Source organism: Mixophyes fleayi, chromosome 11, assembly GCF_038048845.1.
Source record: "Mixophyes fleayi isolate aMixFle1 chromosome 11, aMixFle1.hap1, whole genome shotgun sequence".
Taxonomy (NCBI): Eukaryota; Metazoa; Chordata; class Amphibia; order Anura; family Limnodynastidae; genus Mixophyes; species Mixophyes fleayi.
Genome location: NC_134412.1, coordinates 61,443,597 through 61,454,540, shown reverse-complemented (window position 1 = coordinate 61,454,540; position 10,944 = coordinate 61,443,597).

Here is a 10,944-nt window from a genome sequence, read left to right as displayed (position 1 = left end):
CCTACACAGCATGCAGTTTCAGGTTATCCTAACCGCCACACATTGCATGTGGTTTGGGGCTGGAAACTGCATACGATGTGTGGTAGTTTTCAAACCAGACACAAAACTGGACAAATTTACCCCGGGGACTTTCTACAGAGTTTGGTAGAAGAAGTAAAGATTATATGGGAAGAAAAAAACCTTCAGAATATTCTTAATTCACTTGGTGTCTCAGTGATGACACATGTTTCTAATAGATGAAAATGCTCCCTTCTCACGGATATTAATTGAGTCTACAAAATAACTGCCTCCATTATGTGTAGGCGATGAAAGCACCATATTAATTGTGTCTAGCCACTGTAATGTAATATCACTTTTTACCAAATCCTTAACCCATGGTAACTGGTAACTGCTACGTGCTCCTAATATGGTTTCATATCATTTATCATACTTAGATTATTTGATCAGTTAACTGCTTACATACCTCTTCTTTTAGTTGACCAAGTTTTGATGTTACCAGAAAAGACTGCTTGAGCAAAATGTCATAGAACAAATGTGTGTTAAAACTTTCCATGTCTATCTGCTGTTCATAATCCCAAAACTCATCATCTGCAAGAAATTCTAAACATGGCATGAACTAGGTTGTTAGTGGAAATGTATTGAGTATAATTCTTACATTTAACAAAAGCATACAACTGCAGAAAGTTGACATTGTCCAAATGGACATTTTCATATGAAAAGCCTAAAGGATTGCCTACGTTCCCACTGCCAACATAAAAAATAAAGTCAGTGAAATGCAATTTCCATCATAAACATGTATCCAATAGAGAACATGAAGTTAAATTGACAGGTCAGTTATGATTACTGTGATCCCACTGGCAATACACCTATGTATGAATCCAGCAATCAACAATCGTACAGGACATCTATAATACCTAGTAGATTTGCAAGCCAATGGCATAAGCTCTGTCTGACTTTACACTTTTCCAGAGTGATGCAAGATAAAGAATTTCACTAAAGACAGAAAAGACAGCATGTTGGGTGAATGGATTATAAAGGTATTATCACTGTGCTGGTTGCTCCGAGAAGAACTAGTTGTCTGGGGGAGTGAGGATGCCAAGACACATAGGTGAAAATTCAATTCCCCACAATAAGCTGCCGGATATCACTGTACTATCCGACTGCGCTTTCTGGGTACTATGGTACCCGAATACATCTGTGGGGTGCAAGGAAAAATCTGTGATGTTACATCACTGCAGAGTGTTTTCTGGAGGCACAGCACAGGGAATTGAACCCACGCCTTAGTGCTAAGAGGATGGGTAATGATGGACAGTTAGCGGGTTGAAGAAGGTAGATTGTGAGCGGAAAGTTTGAAGGACAGGCAAACAACTAAGACTCTTTTAGTCACCATCACGAATATGCAAATCCAAACTTTGCACATGCAAAGCTTGGTAGAAGTGAGCGTATAATAAAGGTTTATACAGGTTAGGTCGCCTAATCCTGGTTATCTTGACCATTAGCAGAAGTGCTGAGTGTGCAGTAAGTGTAATTTGAGAATTTTGCATCCAATAGGTATTTGTTGTGTTTGGTGATGATGCTGTAATTGTCAGCATTGACGGTACACTGTCATCCATAGCTGGTATTGTGGCAGGTCCTCACAGATATTAGTTTTTTTCAGGTATTGTATCACAGTATTGTTAAAATGTGGCTTTTGAGGGACACGAAAAGTTTTCTTTTGGAAGCATATTGAAATAGATGTTGTATTTTAATATAGAAAAAGGAAAACAAAAATCCCAAAATATGTTTTCATTTTTTGTTATCACTTATTTACAGCACTTATTGTAATTGTCTAGTTCCCAAAGTATAGAAATATCAAAATATGTTGCAAGGGTAGGGGTTACTAGAGCATTTGTCACTATTTTTACATTTCTATTCCCCAGGGATATCAGGTGAAAAGTCATAATCCAAGCAAAGGTCAAGGGCACGCAGCACAGGTATAAAATGGAATAACCATAAAAATGGCTTAAATGTTGATATCATGGGCTCAAATGTGCGCTCTTGATCAGGAACATGAAGATGCTGGATGAGTAGGATTGGAGTGTCTCAGTTACATGGACAGGTAATTGACAGTACCCCTCCCTTTATGTTCTAGAGCCACCTGTTGTCCATCACTATTCTAGAGGGACAAGAAGAATGTTCTTCTGGATCATAGCCCCTCCAATCCTCTAGATGACATAATTGCAATATGGGAAATTTCGGAGTCCAGTTCCCACTGACTTCAAATTCTTGTTGTCCATCCATGGACAATGATTTGGAAGGGTTACTATGTATAAAAAGCAATTAGTAACCAGAGGTTTTCATAGGGAAACATGGGAGACATTCGATATCTGCAAAGGTGGAAGCACTTTAAGATGGAAAGTAATGGAATTAGTTTGCTTTACTGTTTTATATGGACCAATGAATGATTCATGGAGCAAATTCCATAGAAAGTATGTGTGTGCATGTGTGTTTGTTTGTTTTAATGGAGATCACAGAACGCTGATGCTTCCTGTATTCTTATAACCTGTAGCAGTGGATATTTTATTCAATATAACATCATAAGAATACATGATGCTTACTGAAGTGATGAAATCCCTTCTCACAATTATTATTATCGCCAACACTACTCATTATTTACACAGTTATAATTTACATGAGTTTATACATGTTACAAAAATACTGTATATTATACATACATTATAAGACCCTTAAAGTACAACTTACTCTGACATTTCCGTTTATCAGTCTCATCCCATGTTTTGTCCAGCTGACCTTTTATTCTCATCCTAGGATGAAGTTTCTTGGTAGTCATTACTGTTGAACCTTTGGATGAATAACTATCTAAGTTAAATTTGAGCTGCATATTACGAAACTTGGAGCAACCAGCCTTCCTTAGTGTCCAGCCCAAGTCTTGGAACCAAACCTGAAAAACACTCCAAGCATTAGTAGCAATAACAATTATGTTACACAGTCAAGAAAAGATGCATTTCAACATTCACTACACCAAAATTTCCAATATCCATGGACCATTTTACAACCACCCACAGTTGTTGGCTTGGGTATTTCGGGCCCATAGCTAAATCCGGTTACAAGGGAACACTAAGGGGTGTTGAAAATAATAATGCTTATGTAGCACACATAATTTATACCAAATATACCCAATAGTCTACAACATGTTCTTATTTAGTTAAAATGTTTGTGATCAGGGGAAATAGTAATTTTCTACACATTATCCTTGTATTAAACATGCCAAGGGGCCTACTTAGGCCTAGGTCCCACTGAATGTATCTCTGGTAAATTTACTGGTCTGTCCATTCCTACCTCCAATGAGTACAGAGGTGCCCAGGTGTTCTTTCAAGAAAATGGAAAGAGAAAGTACTTCCGAAACACAAATCCGGAAAACCCTGTGTGGCCAGCATTAAGTGATTCCAATGTAAATGGATTTCATTTTGCAATGTTTTGTTCCTCTATGTTTCCATATTGTCAATTACCGATATTCCCGAACTTTGTCAGGGATCTAGATTAATTCTACTCTCATCTAAGTATATTCCACCTCACCAAACATAGGAGACACAGGTCTACAACTAAATCAACCAGTTGTCAATTCATCTAACAGAAACTTGCTGTGTAGTTCATTAAAGTTTCCTCCCACATCATATGTGTCTTCATCTGTTTAATTAGTGGTCTTTGCTGAGTTGTTTTTGATGCCCTTGGTTATGACACAGCTTTGCTATACTCTCTGCATTTGATGTAATTGTATCCAGAGAGCAACTTAGTGTGGTATTCGAGAACTATGAAAATAAAAATCTCTGGTTGATTACATAACACATTACCCCCAAAAATCACAAAAGGGTCTTGAAACAAAGCAATGTAAAGCCTCTTTATTCCAAGTCAGACAGTAATTGACACAGCTATTAATAAAGAAATAAAAACATGTGAATAATCAGTTTACTTACAAGTAACAAAATGCAGGTAATCAGAATCAGCATTAGGCCCATTAGAATGCCAGCGATAGCTGGCCAGTCTGGCTTTAAAAGAATTGGAGAGACCTGTGCAATTCCGTTGCGGATGACATGCCTGGGCGTAGTAGGGAAAAATGGTCCGTCTTGATAGCATTGGCCTCCAACAAGCATGACCCTAATGTACTGAACAACAAACATCAATGGGGGAAATGGTGAACAAAATATTTTCTATGAAAGTACATTCATTCGAACATCATATAAAAGTCCCTGCTGCTGTCTAAACAAGACTGACTAGAAGTGAAGGCAAACAGTTAATGATGCTGTATCTCCATCGTGTGGTAGTTTAGGTTATTGCAGTGGTAAATGGAACTTATATAATATAAAGGGCCTCATGTGAGAATTGGGCATATCCTTATATAGATGTCAGTGTTTTTGTCTTGCAGCCTTTTAAGCCAGGAAGTGCAGACATGGTAAGACAAGCTTAAGTTTAGTACGGAAAAGTTGTGTCCATGTAAGAGTAGCATGATTCCTGGAGATGTGATCTAGTGAGACTTGGATGCATCTCCAGATAAATGTTTTAGGAGGCGTATGGAGGCCTGGAGTAAAGATACGTGACAATGATGACATCTAAAGTACTATATAGTAGTTTCTGATTGGTTGCTTGTGTACTAACCCCTCTAGCTGATAGAAAATCAAACATTAGTGCTGCAGATCTACTATATTAAGTCTCAGCAGTCTATTCAGATTACATAGTGTTCATTTCAGCAGTTTGAGGAAGTAAAGGAATAAACATTTGTGGGCCAATTTATTAATGTTTGTAAAAGTTCATTATGGAGAGCTGCCCAGTGTGTGCATGTGACCATCAGCTTTACAATGTTATTCACTTAGACTTCAACAGCTGAACTGTACAGTCATATATGGTTTATGTTTCCCCAGCAGAGCACTATGCAGATAGAAAAGCGTTAAGATCTTCACAGAGGACTCTATCATTCTCTAGGTGACTCTGCTTATTGTCATCACTGCCAACCATAGTTGCCGACTTTGTGACAGGTCACGTGACAGGGTAGGAGGGGGCATGGTGACGTCTTTGCGTCACCATAGCCACGCCCCCACTATAAAATGCCTAAAGTCACCGCATTGAATGTAGGGGGTGGGGCTTAATGACACAATTAAGCCCCACCCCCGATATTCAATGCCGTGAATTTCGGCATTTTATAGGATCCGCAAGGGTTGCTTACTCTTCCAGGAGTCCGGGAGGACTACCCGGAATTCGGGAGCCTCCCGGAAGTTCCGGGAGAGTAGGCAAGTATGCTGCCAACCAGTACACTAATTGTGGCCAAGTACAAGTGAAGTGAATTCAGCCCATAAATATTGTTACTTAAATCATGGGGGGATGCTGACTGAGACTGGGCAGGCCATTTAATGTCCAGGAAGAGCTTACTACTGCACTAAGACATAGTGGCTCTTCTGGCAAATGACATAGGTGGCAGATCTCCAGTTCGGGCCTGGCACAAACTAAAAAGTACACAATGTACAGTGTGCAAGAAACTGTATTTGTAAACATTTATTTATTTAAACTGTGCTTACCATCTTTTTATACTGGTTACTGCTTAGCTTCATGACATAGACTCCTGGTTCCTGAAACTGGAACAAGAATGAAAACAGGGGCTTTGTGGACAACCATATTTCCTCTGCTAGTGTTCGGAATGGCCCCCAGTCAAATTCAGGATTTGTATTGTATAAATTGTTCCTGGAAGCAAGCATTCAATGCAGATTGCATTTAGTAACTGAAAAGGATACATCTAAACATTTACTACTAGAGTACTGTTACAATCACTTAGTCAGTTAGTAACTATAATTGTTATTACAGTTTGTGTCAGCTATGAGATCTTTTAATTTTTTATCCATATGGATTATGTCAGAAAGAGATCCCAGGTAAGTTTATTGTCAGTACTAGAAGTCTAAGTCATCACTGGCCTGCCTCCAAGACTCAGCAGTCCACTGATTGCTGCCCTTCCCAATTAGAATCCTTAACAGAACCCAGCTTGGCTCAGCCCCAGGCTAGAGATGACATAACACCTCTCTCAGGTGTTACCACTAATCTCCAGCACTGATGACACATACAGGGAATCACCAATCAACCAGCCATTATAAGAACCTGCTCAAGTGCACTCCTCAGTGTCTGAGTATCAATTGTGTCCAACAGTGATACTTCTGACCCAGATCTATACTAGGAAGTATAGTAACTATTCATGTTTCTCCTGTATCCAGTCTCTTTGGCCACAGGTCACACATATCCGCTTTTCCATCGACAGAGTTCCCATACCACCTAAGTCTTGCTGCATGCATCAAAAAGAGTACTGTGCTGCTTTCACAGAGGAACCAACGACACTGGTCTGGGTACTGGATCCTAACTGAGCAAAGTCCATATCCTCTTGCGAGGATCTCTTGTGAAGTCCAGTGGGGAACTTGGACTCTGTGCCAGTGTATCTGGTTGTGCCGATCCCATCTGCTATTATTGTCATCCATGTATGTGTACTCTGCTACACTTACTGTCTATCTCTGTTAAATAGGGTCACTGCGATATACTCCGCTGTATTGATTTATATGCTGCCTTAACAGTGCCAACACATCCGTGTATCTCATTACACGCGACTCACTGTTCAACCACTACCAAGACATCCGTGGACCTTATTGCACGCTACTCCCTGTACCAACACATCCCTGTAACTTATTATACATTACATGCTGTTGAACCAATGCCAACACATCCTGTACATTATTGCACGTTACCCGCTATTCAAACAGTCCCAACACATCCTTGTACTTCATTACATGATACGCGCTGTCTAACCAGTGCCAACACCGTGGGCTACAATAGTACATGCCACGCTCTGCCCAGAAAGTGCCTACAAACTCTGTGTACTTCAGTGCACGTTATCAAACCCCCACACTTCATGAACTTAGCTGTACCCTCAACATTTTGCCTACAGTGTCGAACACCTCAGTGTTTTCCAGTGGGACAATCTCTCTTTGTATCGTGCCCCTACATCCAAAGTCCTAACATATATATTCACATGTACTCAATCTGCAGCTTTAAGTGTCTTCAAATATCCATATAATTTAGGGAGGTGCAATATCCTATATATTATTAATGTTCCCCTCATATAAAAGTGAAAAAATTGGACTATTATGTTGACTAAATGTACTTGGGGAATTTTAACTTTGTTTACAAGTTTCTGCAATTCATATTCTAGTAAAAAAAAACTTTTTTAGACATATAGGGACTGATTCATGATCCGACATAAGTCCGTTTGTGAGATGTATCTTGTGGGAAATAGCTCTGCGCGTGCTCAGAAACGGACCTTATGCAAATTAATGCAATTGCCTTCAATTCATTCCTGAACGCAAATGACACTTATGACTGCCTACAACTTGAGAGGCGGAACGGGGGGAGGAAAGAGACGGATTAATGTAGATGCGGACAATTCACGTCCTGGGTTTCTCATAAGTGCACCTGGTTTCAGCTGTATCACTTGCACCAGCTACAGAGCAGGTGTAAGTGTCGACTGATAGTGATGACTGACATGGCACAGTCTTTGCATTAAAGGTATCTTGATTTATGTATCTAAAGTAAAAAAATCCATATTTTTTTAATGCTTATACTGTTGTTATTATTATTATTATTATTATTATTAATAATCTTTATTTATATGGCGCCACAAGGTTTCCAGAGCGCCGTACAAATACAAGAAGAAACAGTAGACCAAAACAGTACAGGGTAAGATAGAGCAAAACAAGGCTTCAAAAGCTCCAGGCACAGCAAGTACAGTGACTTCAGAGAAGAAGAAATGGAATTGAGACAGAAGGGAAGAAGGTCCTGCTCGTAGGAGCTTACATACAAAAGGGAGGGGAAACAGACAGCAGGCACGAGAGGAGACAGTGGAGGGGATCTGGAGCATACTGTTAAGAGTTATATTTATTTAATAATTATTATTATTTTTTAATTTGTTGTTTTATTGAACATACACTTGTGCGTATACTGCAGTATACTTCAGTCTGTTGGGTGTGTCTACATACGGCAAGTAACTTTTAGGCAGAGCGTACTTACACCCAGATTCAAATGTAAATGTATCTTGAGATACGTTTAGATTTGAACACTACACACAATTTGCACCTGAGCATGAATCAGGCCCATACTGGTCTAAAATTGGTGAGAAAGTGTCCCCAAAATAGATGGGTTGAGTATGCAATGTCAACAGTGAACATACCAACATTTACAATGTTTACACCATAAGGTCGACAGTCATAACGTTTACACAGTTAAAAGGTAGACATTGAGAATGTTGACATGTTCATTAGGCTGACACAGTTAAAAGGTAGACATGTAAAATATCTACAAGTTCTAAAGTCGACAGTCAAAATGTTGACATAAAGCAATAGATTTAAAAATGCACCTTATTGTGTAGACATGTTAACTGCTGACATTCCAACTACATCCCAAAAAGACAAATAGCATTAACAATGAGCAACAGATTTACAATATCAACAGTTTGGATTTATATTAATGAAACAATTAGTACTTACACATCATACATGGGATAGTTGTGCTTGGAGGCTATAAACATGATGAAGTCATTAACATGTATACATGTTGTAGGATTCAGGACGTCATAAATCTTATCTGATCTGTATGATATATCTTCTCCTGTGGAATAAAGACTTGAATAAAGTATTTCAAAATTATATATATATATATATATATATATATATATATATATCTCTCAAAATAATAACCACAAATCACTTATATATATATATATATATATATATATATATATATATATATATATATATATATATATATATATATATAAAAACCATAGAGTAGCAGGTTTAATTTTGAATGTTAACCCCACCGATATTCATATTAGGATCTAGCTACCTACTTGTTAGATACTGGTGCTGATCCATTGCTCTTATCAGTTGACTTTACTATGGTTTCCAGGAGCAACCATAGACCAGGATAGGGACGGTTTATATTGTGTTTGGCCCATCTAATGCACTGTAAATGATGTAGGACAGGGAATTTCAACTAGCTGACCATGCTGAAGGAGTGTGACTGAATATATTTTAAACAGTCCGATCATGGTCTACATCAGGCCTGTCCAACCTGCGGCCCTCCAGGTGTTGTGAAACTACAAGCCCCAGCATGCTTTGCTGGTAGACAACCAGTTGATAGCTGGAAGGGCATGCTGGGACTTGTAGTTTCACAAACATCTGGAGGGCCACAGGTTGGACAGGCCTGGTCTACATGAAGAGAAGAGGCAATCACTATCAGCAATGGATCAGGACCTGAAACTATCAAAAAGTTGAAGGAGTGTAATTGATTTTTTTATATTACTATGTAGGTTTAATTTTTTAGATTGTAATTGCAGTTAGCTTTTAAATTATAAAATAGACTTCAATAAAGAAATATCAACTGATATATGTCTTTTGGTGGAACAAGTTTGTAGAGTAATGTACAGTAAAGTAAAATACTGCAAGCCATTTGACTTCTTCATCATCATCATCATCATCATCAGTTATTTATATAGCGCCACTAATTCTGTAGCACTGTACAGAGAACTCACTCACATCAGTCCCTGCCCCATTGGAGCTTACAGTCTAAATTCTTGTTTATAGATACCAAAGACCTACGGGTATATTTACTAAACTGCGGGTTTGAAGAAGTGGAGATATTTCCTATAGCAACCAATCAGATTCTAGATATCATTTATATAGTGCATTCTACAAAAATGACAGCTAGAATCTGATTGGTTGCTATAGGCAACATCTCCACTTTTTCAAACCCGCAGTTTAGTAAATATACACGTTAATGTTAGCTGAAAGTGATGTCAATCCTGACACCACCAACTGTGTTGGGTCTTTTAACATTGTTTTACAAATATAAATTTAATTCAAAAACATTAACCTAAGGATACATATATTATATTCATGATAGCAGAACATAAGTGAGATATGGGTATAAAAGCTGTCTATACAGCAAATTAACCAAATTGGCTACAGTTAACATTTTATAATGTTCAAAAAATTATTCTTACCTGAGAAGTTAGAAAGAGATAAGTCGGTGTGATTGCCCAACATTTGTTTTATTTCTTTTGGGTTAGTATTGTAGACTCCCCAAAATCCTTGTTCTGTAAAAAAATCAGACATATGTGAATCAGAATCTCTCTAAATTGCTATATATTTTCTCTTCATTTTCCATTTTAGTTATGAATGAATGCACAGTACCAAAGCTCCTGTTCTAGAAGCCCCTACTTGTTCTTTTACTGTATGGGGAAATGCACATGACAACTTCTCATGTTTTGTTTTGTGGGTATTGTTGAAGTCGTATAATTGGATGAACGAAAGTATATTGGTTTAGTATTGGTTTGCCGTGCGTATTGCGAAGCGTACGCCATGTGTTACGTGACGTGGTGCGTTCGCACGGTAAAATACGCACGCACACACTCGCATTACAACAGTTAGTTATTTATATAATTTCATATTGGTTCTGTTACACTGTAATTCAGGAGCAGATAGTATTCGGTTTATTATCAGTCTATATATATATATATATATATATATATATATATATATATATATATATGTATATGTTGATTATATGTACATTGTAGTGTTATTAAAGGTTTAGGTAATAGGAAAGGTGTCATGCCTGATATCATATTGAAGCCCTAATCATCAGCAGCTGTCCGGTGCAGTCGGCGAAGAGATCGCACATTGCATACATTAGTTATTGATATTAGAGAGTAAAACCTTTGTATGATACTGGCTATGAAAAGGAGCAGACCCCCTGGAGAGAAGACCCCCACCTTTGGATTCCTTAGATTGAATCAACCTATTACCTGTCTGGCCTGGACCCACCCAACGTCTGGACCTATAGAAACAATCTACGTCATCT